General features: G+C 37.0%; 1 long non-coding RNA gene across 1 annotated transcript; it reads left to right on the forward strand.

Moving 5' to 3' along the window:
• The first annotated feature begins 1506 nt into the window (after positions 1-1506).
• Positions 1507-14084, forward strand: LOC113972904. The gene is made up of 4 exons (XR_003536062.1): positions 1507-1549; positions 11250-11402; positions 12967-13098; positions 13987-14084. It is a non-coding gene; the product is annotated as an uncharacterized LOC113972904 (long non-coding RNA).
• Positions 14085-15452: the final 1368 nt, after the last annotated feature.

A 15452-nucleotide genomic window follows, 5' to 3' on the forward strand; every position in this document is an offset into this window, starting at 1 on the left:
ATATCATAGTAGCAAGAGCAGGGAACTGTGATCAAGGCAACTGTCATAGAGATCATCTTTGTTGAGGGTTCTAACCTTCTTAGTCCCCTGCCCTGCATCAATGTGCTGTCCTGTATTGTCCCCAGCATTAGGTTGCCCCTGTCTTGTTTCCCAGGATAGACTCCATGGAGACAACAGACCATGTGACTTCCATACATACTGCCACATTTCAGATGCTCTTCTGGAACACCTTTCACAATTATATGAACTACCTCTACAGTAAAGGTATTACTCTCGTGCTTTAGTCATTCTGAGATTCCTTCATAACTAAGTGGTCTTGTGATTTGTCATCACTGTTAGCAGATTCTCTGGAAAGACTGCTACTGGTAGGAGAGTGGGAAGTAACCAGTTAAAGAGACCAAAGTGCCTAAGTATATGCTGTCTCTCCTCTGCCCTTTGACCCTAGAGTTTCTCAGAGCCCTAGAATACGAATTATTCAACTGTGTCATGCTTTATGCTCTAGAGATGAGGCCCAGAAATCCCAGGAAAACATGTACTATGTAGAGATCGGTCATCCAGAAATCTCTACACTAGCAAAATGTGAACCTGAATGGAACATCTTAGGTACTCAAGTAACCACTACAGGAGAAGCTTCTTTTTTCTCTCGAAATAAAGTTAGTTCTGCTGTATTTTAATTTTGTGTTGTAAAATCTTATCAGAGAATGCAGGACAAAATATTGAGGCGTTCAGACAAAAGTTTTTAGCAGGTTTTTCTTGGTGACAAACTTTAAGTGTTGCTTACAAGACAGATTTTGAGTTCCTTTTTAAATACTTGTATTCAGACAGTTCTGCTTGTATTGTCTGCTGCAAGTGTGTGTTGCTGGCAAGAGTCCATCAAACACGAAGCAGTTACTCACTTGGAAGTGAAGTTTGACTGTGGATGATTCTTCAGAGTTTAGTGATTCACAGCTATTGCATATCTTTTGCACGAAGTGTCAATAGTCTTTCTTGTCATCTCTTTAATCTTGCTGGCCTTTGGAGCCCAGAAGTTTTCTAGAAAATCTGGCTTAATAACGCCATAATTTGTGCAGGAATACTTTGACTTAAAAACCCTTATGGGCTGTAAGTTTGTTTCAACATAGAAGCAGAAAATGAGATGCAGGAATACTCTACTTAATATGTAGAAACACAACTATATTTTAACACGCATTTTCATGTGTTTTTTTAAAAGCAAAGTGCACAACAGGGCTTTTCTGCAAACTGGTTACAGAAACACAGTCAAATTCATTCACTGTGCAGGATATATCTTTTTAATAGACCTAAACCCAACAGTTTTGGCTCTTGTTTTAAGGCTGTAGTCAAATACACTTCCAACAGAGTTTTAGAAAGTATCTCTCCTTTCTAGAAGGTTGAACAGGAAATGTTGCATTGTTGTTGATATTGGCAGTCTTGCTGACACTTTTCTGACAAAGCAGATGGCGGAAAAACAAATAGAATAAGAATGTTCTTTTTCTGTAATTCCAACAAAGATATCCATCGGAGGTGGAGAGTTTGGTCCCTACTGCTTTGGGTAAACGTGAAACTGGTAATGTGATAAAAATAGGGGTGGTTCTTCTCCTGAAAATTTCTTCTGAATAGCAAAATATAAATCCTCTGTGAACATATTCAATGGAATTAGAGATATAGAAAGAGATCTAAACAGATATAAATTTCTATATGATTAGAGAAGATCTACTCTAGCAAGGATAACGGAATATTCAGGGGAACCATTGAGTCTGAAGGTGTTGGAAAGTTTGGAAAAATTTATGTACTTTTTTTTATTCCATGAAAACATGCACAGTAAGTTGGAAGGGAGCCTAATGGGTCATCTAGCAAACTTAATTCAGGAGTAGCACTACTTATGGTGTTCCCATGAGATGTTTGCTTGACTTGGTGTCTGGGAAAATTTCACACATTTTCTGGGCAATTTACTATGGTGTTTTATTAAGTTCCTCTTTAAAAGATTGGGAAAGGTTTAAAATTTGTAATGTATCTATTTCAAAAGTACTAAGAAATTATGTTCCTGCTGAGGTATCTTATGCTTGACTTGTTCAATCAAATCCTGCATGCCACACTGGAAAGGCAGTAACAACAAAGGGTTAAAATCTGTCATGAGAAAAGTGTTTCTTACTTGTCTCAGATATTTACAAGTTAAGTATAAGCTTGTTACCCTTGGCTCCCTTTATAGAAATAGGCACCTCTGAAGGATAATTAATCTTTCCTTTTCAGCCACTCAACCTCTGGGAGGTGGAAACTCGTGATTTCCTACAGTTATTTCCTTGAATAAAACCCTACCTCCACTTTCATCTTTTTCGTGCTTGTTTTCCAGGAGTATGGATGTAATAAAGTGTGAGATATTTGTATGTGGAACAGGGAACTTTAAACACAAAAAAATTAATTAATGGAAGTTTAAGGAAAGCAAGTTTCAAATTCAAGAGTGTTTGCTATTCAGAACAGGTGCCTTAAGCTGTCAGGGAGCCAGAATGTTATAACGTAATCTTTATGTTCCATCATAATTCAGTTTAATGTCAGATATAAAACATGGTCTATATATTCTGTCTGAATAATACCAAAACCAGTACACTTTTCTGGCAAATTATCTCAGATAAGGGATTTGTTTGAGAACACTGCAAGCTCCTCATGAAAGGAGACTACATTTTCTTTTAGGAGCAACTTCCTTTGTCTGCAGCAAATTGTCCAAGACAATTTGTGGACATTTAATACTAAGTTGAAAGAAAAATAAAACAGTCTGAAATATTTCACTTTGAATTCTCTGTACATATAGGCCAATACATACTGTGTTTTAGATCCTAATTATTGTCTTTTTTTTTTTTTGTGGCTGAGTATATAGCCTTCTGTTTTCAACAAGACCAGTCTATAATGCGACAATGTTGTGCAGATTCATCCATTTCATACTTTGATTTTCACATGGGAGGTTTCTTCTCTCACGTTTATATTCCTCCTATCACAGTGTAAAATACCTAAAAAAAGAAAGCAGTTACTGAGATGGCCATCCTTCAGGTTCCTACTAAGGTTTTCTGTGCTATCTCAAATATTGCATGAGTATTTTTTTGCAAAATTGATTTTACCAAATCAAGCCAAACACTCTAAGAGGTCTACAGTGATTTGATCAGTGTCTTAAAATCCTGTCCATAGAGAGGACCTGTTTTAAAACAATTATGTGTTGTTATTTGGAGTTTCTTCAGTGCAGATTTGAGTTCATTAGAACATTTTTATTGCACATGAGTAAACTTATTCTCAAATGCTACCAGCCGTACAAATCTAGAGGTCAAACCTGTAAGCTATTTCACTTTCCAGATATATGTTTAACTTCACTTACTGATGCTAATATTACATAATTTGATTATAACTAGAGCAGTTTTATTTCTAGTAGAGCTCCAATCTTTATGTGCAGCCAATAATGTAAAATCATATGCATTTCAAATTTTGCTTCTGTCTTAGCTATTTGTTACCACCTACTTGTCTTATTACTTTCCATATTTCTTCAATCTCAAATTTAATACTATGATTTTTTTTATTCACAGCATTAATTGATGATAACTAAAATAACTTATTTATTTAAGTCATTCAAGATTTGATAATGTTTTCTTACATATCTCAAGCTTGTCTTGCATATACCAATTTTTCCTTACCCAGGAAGATGCTTCCCATGTGGTGGTAGTATATTTTTTCTAACAGAGGGAAAATAGAATTTATTAACACTGAGAAGAAAATTGCATAAATAAAGAAGAAAAGTAAAACAATTCACTAGTATTTTCTCTGGATTTTCAATTATTTCTGCTTTATTTTATGATTTCTGGTATCACGATAATATGTCAAGTCTGCTCTTTGTTAAACTCTTGTGGCACAAGATGCTTTGAAAAAGTGGAGGTTGTTAATATTAGTGATGGAAAACAATTTTCAGGATGTAGCAGATTATACTACACCTGTCAGAATAGGCTGGGATAGGGGAGACAGAATGGCACAGAGTATTTCTTACCAGTTTTACAATTTTAGTCAATAACATTTAGAGAATAAAAATATTTTTCATGGCTCCTTGGTTCTACAAATGTTTAAAGACAAAGTGTAGCTGAAAATATTTGTTTATGTTTGCTGGTAGTTTTTCCAGTGAGATAAAGAAAACAAAAAATTCTTGGGAAAATTATCTGTTGTGAATACGCTGAGTTTTGACCAAAAAATATTGCAAGATTAAAATGGAGTGCCTTTTACTGGGATTGAATTTGGCCTGATTTTAGGTGCCATGTTTACCTTATCTAATCATGTTTTGACTATATGCAATGTTAATTCGTTGGTTTTTATACTTACAAGTCATGTTTTATCTCTGGTAATCTGGAACTAACATATTCCTTGAGAATTCCTAAACTATAAGATATTTTCTCTAATGAAAGTACTGGTATGAAAAATATTTAGCCTTAGCTGCTACCACACACCAACAAAGTACCAGGAATAGACTGGAATTAAGCTATTTTGCAATGCCTGTGTGTTAACCCTGTTTACTTGCTAAGCTGCAGCCACACATGTGTGGGATGCCTTTTTCTTAAAGAACCAGCCCCAACACTCCCTCTGGCTGCAGTCTTCCTCAAACTAATGAGCACCGTGGTGTGGGAGCAAATTTCAATGTGACTTCTCCTAAGAAAAGCTAAAGAGAGAAGGGTGCTTGTGGGTTCCCATAGCTCTTTCACACACATTGAGAAATAATGATACTATAGTATATAATGTTTTGGAATTATAAACTCTAATGTATTCATATAATTTATGTGTAATAACTTCTTGTATAAAACTCCCAGTTCCTTTGCTCTTTTATGTTTTAAGCAAATGTGATTGATGGTGCTAATTATTTTGGAAGATAGAGCAGATGATAGTGGATTTGAATATCCATGACAGAGTAGCTGAGTAACTGCAGAATCCATATAATTGATCTCAAGTATTCAGATAAAGTGTTACTGTGTGGAGCCTGAGCCTTTTATTCACATCACATACTAGAGTGCCGCTTTACAGAAAGCTGCCAATACTCCTCAGGTAGCTTTGCAATCATTTGAATCTAATTATATCAACTTCCTGTCAAATAAGGATCGTAACTGGAATCCTGGCTAGCATCTTACTCTCTGCTATAATTGTAAGCTCTCTATTAATATAAAGAATTAGTGACTGTAAATACAGCAGTAGAAATTCTAGCCAAAACTCTGGAGTTGCCGGCTGGGTAGTTTTGATGTGCTCAGCAAGGACAGTTTGTGCATAGTTGTCTGCTATGCAGATAGCTGTTTTATCTCATCTTGGCAGCAAAATGATTCAGAGGGCAGTGCTGAGTTAATCTGCCAGGCCCAGGAGACCTAGTTTAGTGGAGTTTTAGAGCCTAGTTTTGAAGACTATTAATTTATTCCTTACTGGCAGAGATTTCTGCTTTTTTTTTTTTTTTACACAATGACTATAAAGCCAATCAGTATGAGCTGCTGGTCATGTTTTGAAGTGACAGTTTTCTCTCATCTGTTTTTCTGACCCTTGTGGAGACACCCCAGGATGCATTTGCTCCTCCAAAGGAAGCTGCTGCCTGTTGCCTCACTTCAAGACAGCAGACCGCTGCAGCTGGCTCATCACTCTCTCTGTAGGCAACTTTTACATTGTGTCAGATCTGCCTTTACATGGGGAGAATACTTGAATTGCAGGAGTATGTCCCAACATTTTAAGATACTGGTGTTTGTGATATGAAATACTAACTAGACATATTATTTTAAACCCATAAGTGTAACAGCATATTTTCTGCTCACTCTCACATAGTTCTGATTTTCAGTGCCAGTTATGAATTTGACCATGGGTAAAAAAACTCCTTGTGTCATTTTGGTAGACAGTGTTTTTATTTTCTTAATATGTATAAAGATGTGCAGGAAATGATGGGTAGGGTACAGCCAGTAAGACTCTAATGGATAGTACATAAAGATCAGGAGTCAGATGTGCCTGTTGGTTTGAAAAGATATGTTTAGTGCAGCCCACAGAGCCCTGACACCAACATCATGGCATGTTGCCCAGAGAGTGAAATCTAGTCCAACAGTAAATCATCAAAATTTGTTCTATTTGACATTGTGTTAAAGCAACAGTCTGCAAAAGCTAGGACCACCAACTATGTTTTTTTGCTGCATATGTGCTGCTTTTTATAAGCCAAATGTTACTAAGATGACCAAGAGCACTATTTAGTAAGTGCAGGCCAGTGCTGTTCATCACCCAACAATCTGTGCTTAATTTTCAGTACACCCTTATCTAGTTTCCTTGGGGAATATTTTGACATATTGAAACCATATTTTGTTGCTTTTCCTATCTTCACAACCCTTCAGTTCTTCCTATGAAATTTCTATGCATCATTTCCAGTTACATTAAAAAAAACCCTCACCCAAACCTTTAGACAAAGCATCATTTCAGCTTGCCCTAAACAAAAGGATTACAATGTAAAGAACATCTAATTATATTGCAAAAGTTTTCCATTGTTGGAGCCTATGTGCTGTTGGACCAGACTTTCCTACTTTTAGTCATCTTAAGAAATATCATGCTTTTATACAGCTTGTAACATTTCAAACTCTTTTTGGTTTGTTTTCTTAGCGTGAAAAAGAGGACAAGATGGTAGTCTTTGAAGAATTCCAGTGACTTTCTAAAGAGTGTTAAGCATATAGCCAAATTTTTTGGGTGGGGTAGGAACGGTAATACTTTGCCTAGAAAACACTGTGCTGCTTAAAACTACAATCAGTAACAGTATCAGTTTAGGAAACCAGTTACCCATCACATTTCTCCATGTTTCTTCTCCGTACATTGTAAAGATACTGGAAATATAAAATCACAGAATGATAGAATATGCTGAGTTGGAAGGGACCCACAAAGAACATTGAGTTCAACTCCTGGCCGTGCACAGAATCATCCCCAAGAGTCACATCATGTGCCTGGGAGTATCATCCAAACACTTCTTGAACAGACAGATGCATTACGGGAGAGGTATTTTGACTGATGAGCTAGGCCTGTGGTAAACAGCAAGGAGACAAATGATCTGGAAATAGTGTTATATGGCATCATCCATTAACATCAACCTAAAGTTAAGAGGTTTTTTTATAGTGCAATATTGAATTCTTCCTTTTTTTAAAAACAAAAGCCCAAAACTAAACCAAAAACAAACAAACAAAAAAGTATAAATTAATTGATTTCTGTAATAGATTTCTATTTTAAAAGACACTCAGAGCAGTCACACAAGCACAGACAGCACTAAAGTCCTCATCCTGCTCCACTCTTTTGCAGACCATGATGGAGGTCCATTAGTGAAAACACATATACATATTCATATATATGTGTGTGAATACAGCTCCTCCAAGCTGCAGTCTGATCCTGAGTGCTGCACTCATCGTCCATACACATATATGTACCCCTAATAGACACCCTTTATCCAGGAAAAGAGCTAGAAAGGAGTTTTATAAGAAGATGGGAGAGACTGTGCTGACCTGGCATAGACCATGACCAGACAAACGTATCAACTGGTAGCTGTTTACATAAATCTGGCCCTTTTTCATCCCCTTTCTCTTCTGTTTTCCTACACTTGTTCCTTCCCAAATCATCTAGATCCCTCCCTTTCCCCAGCTTTAGGTCCTCCTCTGGTGAAGTAACTTGATGGATCCTGCAATGGGCCTGACAGGGTATTAGTTAGGCTCCCTGTTCGCCCCCTCCTTCATCTATCTGTACTCCTTTCTAGGGATGCAAACAAGCTTTTTATCACATAACCTAATATATCAATTAATGGTGCACTAGAGGTCCAAAAATTATGAAATTTCAAGCAAAAAATTTGTAATATTACAACACAGAAATAATGCCTCTTTGTCAAACATTTGTAAGAGATCACTGTCTTACTGGGATGACAAATGAGTCAAGACTAGAAATGTTGGCTACATTCTCAATGCACATCAGCAGGTGTGGGCAAAACTGTGTGTGTGGTAATAAAAGGTGACTTGTCACAGTGTTTGCTAGTAATTCTCTCACATTCTGAGAACTGTTCCAGCTTAGGAAATGAATCTGAACAATTTGGGCTGTCTGCACTCTGCCTTCCCTGCAGCCACAGAATGGGGTACTGTTATCTTTTCAGACTTTCAGATCTCTGCTGGATATCCCCTTTACTGGCTACCTGGTTCCTATTCAGTCTGATACTCTCCTGGATGGGCCAAGTTCTCCAAGAGTTGGTGTGTTTTCCCTAAAAGTGTTCCAGATTGTTGGGTCGATAGGAATGTAATAGGTCAGTGCTTAAGGCTCTCAGTATTTACAGTAGGTTTTGCACACCTGTACCTAACCACAGGAGAGTATTTTGAGAAAGCCAGCAATACAGGGTTGGATTCTGCAGAGATTTGCTACTTCCCAGGCAGTAACCATTGAAACATTGAAGAGATGGAGTTATTTGGTGAAGACTGTGGGATGAAGATGGTAACCAAAGAAGTGAAAGTCCAGTGGTTTTGGGAAGCCTGAGCTTTAATAAGCTCATCTTGTTAGCTTTTAACATTACTGAAAAGTGAAGGACTCCTGCCTCTATCTAGGAGCTTGCTGTACCATAACTCTGAAATATGTCTCTCCCTTAAAAAGTAAAACCAGAATATATTAAATGTTTTTGACATTGTAGACCATGTATTTCAATGTCATCCATGCTACTGGAGGGCACCAATGTAATTTTTGCTCCTGGAACAACTATTCTTTCATTCACTTGAAAGGGAGCTTTTATGAGATTTTTTCACATACTTCATACTAATTTTTCTCAAAGGACATAAATCATTCAAAGATAATTCCAGATAAATCATTCAAAGAACTTTGGTTGTAGGCTACTCTTGGCTCTTCCTGGAACAGTGTTGCTACAACACATCATGCAGACCCTCAGGATATTTTCATGCGCTCACTGTATGCAAAGACCTTTATTTAGCCTTTAGAAAGCCTCTTGCACAATTCTGCAACCAAGATCTGAATATATATGTCTCAATAGCTTTTATTTGCACAAAGCACGTGTGTATACAGAACAGGTTTTGTAGCAAAATAAGTCAATAGAAAATATTTGCAGATATCTCTCAAACTAGCAAAAGTTATCACTAGAAATCAGCACCCACTTTTTAATGAGATCCATTTATTTGTCAGATCTGCTAGTAAAATGTCACAAAAATATCTGTGAGATTGCTCAGCTGACTTGGCAACTCATTTGAACTGGTTAGAGGGGAAATTTTAGCTACCACCAAGTGTGATGCAACATGAACACTTTTAAGGTTCTAATCCTTGTGCTTGTTTGCTTAGTGAAAAAGTTTCTACCAGCTGGGATGACTGCTCTTTCAGTGCCTAAATCAAACATACCTGAAGGCCTCAAGATGAGAAAAATAAATATTTGAAAAAAACCCTGTGTGTTTGCAAGGTTTGCCTTATCCTGGTTCCTCTCTCACACTTTCATTTTCCCCTTCATAAACTTAAAAGGAATAGAGAGAGATCCTGAACACCTAAAACCAGTACTAAAGAGGTTAGTAGGTAGGGCTTGTGCATTGTGGGAGGAGATTATAAGCAAGAACAGGGTAGCCTTTCAAGGGTGTTTCAACATCTATACATGCTTGACTGCTTTATGCTCATCCTGTTTGGTACAAAGAGCCAAAATTAAAGTAAACCAGAAGGGCAAAAATTTGCAGTATGCTGCATTGAATAAAAAGGTTTAACAAACACTGTCTATTTATTCCTTGCTTGGAGAAAAAAGGCTGGTCTTTTGTAAAATGTCTTAAATTCTATTTTCACTGAAATCAAGAATAGTAAAACTCAACAACCTTTGTCTCACAATGTTTAGTTAATTGTAAGGAGTGTTCATATGCAGTAAAAAATGCAGAGATACTTGCAATCTTGCATTTTTTTCTGTTATTGTTAATTTGACAGCATTGTTACTGAAACATAGATGCGGAAGGGATCTATTTGGGTCATTGCGTCTGACCCGCTGCTATTGCAGCCAACATCAGTATATATGTATAATCCCCTCCATAAAAACTGAAGAAAATATAAGTAGCTGGGAGTAGTCAGACTAAAAACCTATCTAAAGTTTTTCTTTAGAATTTTAATGCTGTAATTGTACAGACCTTTATCTAATTTCCAAGTTAATTTTTTCTTTATCTTTTCTTACTAGATAGTAATGTATTAATATTTACTGTGAAAGGATTAAATTAACAGAGGGATATTGTAACAATTTGTGAATCCAGTTAAATTCTGCAGAGCAGAGCATACTGTACCAATACAAATATTTGCATGGTACTAAAAATTAATGTATGTGGAAGAACATAGATCAAGTAATTCACTGTGAATTTTTAAAACTTCCACATAACTTTCATATCTCACTCAAAGAATGTAAAAAATACGTTGGTAGTAATCTCTGAAAGTGCAACCAGACACATTGTTCAAGTGCTATAGGTTATATTTTAAAAACCATAGTCATAGAAATTACTATTTTTTTGCTATTTTGCATTCATGAAAAGCCAGTGTAAAATTATTATTTTTATAGAGGCTTGGAAATTAACTGTAAATAGTTTTGAAAGATTGGAAATAGATAAACATGCACATATGAGAGCCTACTCACCCTGTGATGTGGCAATGGCCAAGTCCTGCACAGACTGTGCCTCTTTCACAAATCATGTGGGCACAGTAGGATAGGGAATTTCTCATCTACGAGGGTAAGCACTTCTGCAGGCTTGTAGGGAAGATATCTATCTTGATTTCTGAAAGCAATATGGTAGTCCCGAAATACAGACTAGGCTTTCTCTGAGGGGTTCCTTAACCTTTTTTATTCCCTACCTCAGGGAAAGTGAGTCATGGGATTTGCTGGAGTTTATCCATCGCACTTCGGCTCTCACGTTGTGCAGGGGCAATTGATACCTTACCTTGCGCACTGATGTATCTACCAAGACAACAAAAATATTGCAGAAGACTGATTTCTCTCCTAGAGTCTCTGCAGCTGACTGACTGTCAGAAAGGGAGATGTGGGACAGATTTGAACTGATTTTTTCAACATTTGGAAAGCAGGCTATGGAGTGATGACACACTTCACTTTTGAATAAAGAAACAAATGTGATACATATTTTAAAAGTGGAGAGACTGCTCAAGTAATTGACAAGTCTGACCTCTGGGACTGTCATCCACTTAAAACACTTTCCTATTTTGTAACAGCTCACGTATATTTTTATGTTCATTAGGTATTCAGAGAGTGCTTTCTTTTCTGCAAGTAGCGGAGAACAGCAAGGAGTGGAGGATCCCAGACACAGAATACACTTGTGATGCAAGATGAATTCCTGAGGCAGGAGATTTACAAGGACCAGTAATGAGTATTACTCACTAAGATCATTAAGGTAATCTGTCTTGTTTTACTCTGCAAAGTACTGTAGAAGTATTCCATTGGGATTTCTTGTTTGTTCATCCTAGTTATTTCCAGGTTGGAATTAATGAAGTTCAGCAGTTTAAAGCTTTGGCTTTTCTTCACAACCACAGCTTTAATCCCACAAAATATCTTATGAAAGCCAGGCAGGTTCCTTTTCCAACTCTTTTATTATGATCATCACTGAAGTTTATGGCACAATTCCAAGCTACCCTTGTTTGATGCCCCTGATCTGTATCAAGTAGCAGAGATTTAACTGTTTATCTCCAAAGGAACTACGGTGTATGCATCTGTAAGTGTATTTTGAAAGCCTGATTAAGAAATGGAATTCTCCTGCCTCTGAGCAAAAGGATTCACAACTGAGTGAGTTGTGGCTAAACTTGTAAACCCAGGGGATTTGGTCTAGGGCTTTGAAGAGTGATACAGTTTCCATAAAGTTGGTGGTAGAATGCTGCAAGCTTTGTGATTGGATAATGTAAAAATTCTTTTTCAACACTAAGGAAGACACAGGCATTTGAAAGTGAATAATCTGATTTAAACACTTGGGTGTTTATGATGACCTCAAATGATTTAATACAGTGAAGTGTAATTTGAGGAAAATATAACTCCAGATGCTTGAGACACTATATTCAGTTCTGCTTCAATATCTAGATGTCTCTGTGAGCTACTGTGATACTGAAAAGCTCAGTAATAAAGAGTTTGATTATTCATATTTCAACTGACACTAACCTTCAGAGAAGAATAGTTTTCAGAGGAAATTATCTAAAAGCTTCATAGTGTTAAAGGCAAAATAGATAAAAAAATCTACATAAGAAAAAACAGCAGGAGAGGAAATACATGCCTCTTTCATTTGTAAAGGTGTTATAATACTGTGTAAGATCCTCTTTGTACTTCACAGTTACACTTGCAGACAAGTGGAAATATTTACACTCAATGAAAGCCACAGTGTGTGCAGAAAATTTCTTTCCTATTTTTAAGAGTAACTGTCTAGAATACTTGAACACGATTTTGTGTCTCTCCATATTGTCCTCTGGTGAATAAAAGAAGAGTATTCAGCTGTAAGTCCTGGCCCTATACTGCTGAGTCTGCAATAAAAACCTCTTTGGATCAGGGGATAAGAAGAGCTACATTCTATTGGAGTTATCACAAGTTCTGAATGGCCTTGATAAACAGCACAAAGACAGAAGTTCTTCCCTATTGAGATACAAGCACCGTCCTTGTTACAAGGTCTTGTACACAGTATTGCCAAGCCCTGATTTTAATTGCATGTTTCCAGTTGCTATTTTAGTAGAGATATTAATGAAGGATAATGTTTGAAGAACTTCTGTATACATCCATTTCACTTATATATCTTGTCTGTAAATATTTAGAATTTTTCAAACCCACATTTAATCCTCTCAAAACTAGAAAGAGATAGTATTGAGTTTAACAAAAGCAAGTTATATATCTTCTGGAATATTTACTTTTCTGAAAAAGCTTCTTGACCTTTAACTCCTGTCATCTTAGCTCTGCTTTCAATATGATATTTTATTTTTCAGTAAGTATTGTATATTTTTGGTGTAGTAGTGCCTGAAAGCCTCAATCACACTCCTATTTATGAGCACACCTCATACCTGTAGTGTGAGTACTTCTGAGGAGCATCCTGTGCTCTGAAAAAACAAGGTAACCAGGTAAAAAAAAAAATAAATCTTCTTTCAATGTTTACTGTGGAACCAGAGGACAGCCTGATGAAGTGAATTGCTCAAGTTCCAATGAGAAGGCAATGGGAGAATTTGGATTTTGTGAGTCCCAGACTACGAGCTTAACCACAGATTTACCTTTTCTCTGAATACAGGCACTGCAAAGACATGTCTAATCTGTGAATCTTGAACTTTTGCGACAGGGTCCAGGTGCAAGTTCCATGCTGGGGCTGTAGCACATCACTGGTAGTGGAACTGTGCTGATGCTGGTCTGATGAACTCTCTGAAACCCTAGCTGTGGGATGAAGAGTCTTCATAGGAACAACTTGACTGCTAGGCTGGCATTGCTTGGACTCCTCCAAGGCTGCAATTCCCTCAACCCAGTGCTGTCCTGCACTAGAGAAGTGAGACTCTTGGCAGAGTGATTCTCATTTCCTGCCTCTGGACTATCCTAGTCCTTACTTGCCCAGTCTAGAGGCCCTCTATCCTGTGTGGAGTGGGTACACAGGTCATCGGGCTAGAAGTATGTCAATGCCTGCACTAAGTTCGATTAAATATCTGGTGTTATCTATTAAAGGAAAAACAACTTCTGAATAATTTCATATGTTCTCTGGGGGTGGTTCTTTAAACATTACAGAGAATTGCTGTATGTCCACCTCAGTTTCCTATTGCTTTGTTGTATTGACTTCTTGTTTATTGTTCTGTTGTATCTTCATTTCACCTTTATGGGAAGGCTCTGTCCCTCTCCCCCCTTCATACAACTTTTCTACTGGTAGCTTTTTATTGATGTCCTGATAATTTAGCTACTATACCATGTGAACAAGAAAATAATATTTAGGTACGAAGTCCTACAGTCTGCAACTAACTCTTTTCATCCAGCAAACAAAACTTCCACTACTATTGTCCACCTGGGAGGGAGCCTCAAAGACATCCAGTGAGGACAGCTCTGTCTGCAGTGATGGGGATACGCAGGGCTGCAGAAAGGCCTGATAACAACATCTTGCCCTGTGCACCCACTAGTGAAACTGAATCTGACAATTGCATATGTGTATATGCTGATAAATCACGATGGGAAATAGATGATGATTCTTGTTTTGCACATTTGTTTTCTTCCCAACTAGTTTCTGCTCTTCTGGTTGCACTGCTGAGGTGCTTCAGCTTAGCTTTAGATGATGAAAGAGTCAGAGATTGCATGAAACAGCTATTCTGCTCTGAGCTCCCTGTCACTGAATGGACTATTGTGGGGGAACCTACGTCCACAGGAGGAGTGTTTTAAGATCCCATCTGTATAGCTTAGTCTGAGTTCTAATTTAAAATTGGCTCTTAGCACAACACAAGTCCAAAAATAGATTAAGTATATTTATTCATACTTTAGCTGAAATTAACATACCCAAACCATCTTTGTTATAAAAGCATAACAAAAACTGTATTTCATTTGCTGCATACTGTTGCCCTATGTAAGTGCAATTGATTTCTGGTTTACAAAACCAAAACTAAACAAAAAAACTAACAAGAGCCAGTATCAACACAATTGTTCTAATGCAACATGTTCATAGCAAGGAATCAATTAAAAAGTAATGTCAGAGAGAATACGCTGAAAATCTTTCTTCCCTGTGAGTTTAGTAGTAATTTAAACTACAGTAAAAATAGATTAGTCTTGCTTCATTTACATTCAAGCATCTTCTAGTGAGAAAATTCTTTCCTTTTTTTTCTTTTTTTTTTCCTTTTTTTTTTCCCCTGCATTTTCCTCAGTTTGGGTTGTTAAGCTTTCTGGACAGAAGCTTCAAAGTCTTCAGTCTGAAAAACATACTAATTGAAGTAACTGTTAAATCCCACTGCTTTACCACTGTAGATTCTGTAGACTCTGCAGAACTGAGATTCCAGCTGCAACTGTATTCCAGTCTCACTGGAGGGAATACATATGAAGTAGGGTGGAAGGGTAGATGAAGGGAAAGACAGCTTTTGTGCTGTGTGGTTTATTGGCTTCAGAGTTTTTCAGAAGACATTTTAAAAAAAAATATCATCTTTTGTTTCAAGGGACTTTAACTGTTTGTTTCTTAAACAGGGGAAATCTACAATATTTTTGAAAGTGGTCTGAAAATGCTGAAGAAAAGAGGGAGGGAGAAAAGGAGACTATGGCTTATCTTATAGACACACTTCAGGTTGATGTTTTAGCACATGCCCAAATCTATAAGTCAATTCTAAGCATTTAGAATTAGTATTTGAATACCTTGCTGCTTCTGAACCATAGTACTCTGAGTATTGCAATCAACCCAACTAATCTGAACTTAAAATTCTTTTTTGATCTCATAAAATCAGTTCTCAAGAAATACTAGAATGCAGAG

Source organism: Neopelma chrysocephalum, unplaced genomic scaffold (genome assembly GCF_003984885.1).
Source record: "Neopelma chrysocephalum unplaced genomic scaffold, ASM398488v2 Primary Assembly neopelma1_23b, whole genome shotgun sequence".
Lineage (NCBI taxonomy): Eukaryota > Metazoa > Chordata > Aves > Passeriformes > Pipridae > Neopelma > Neopelma chrysocephalum.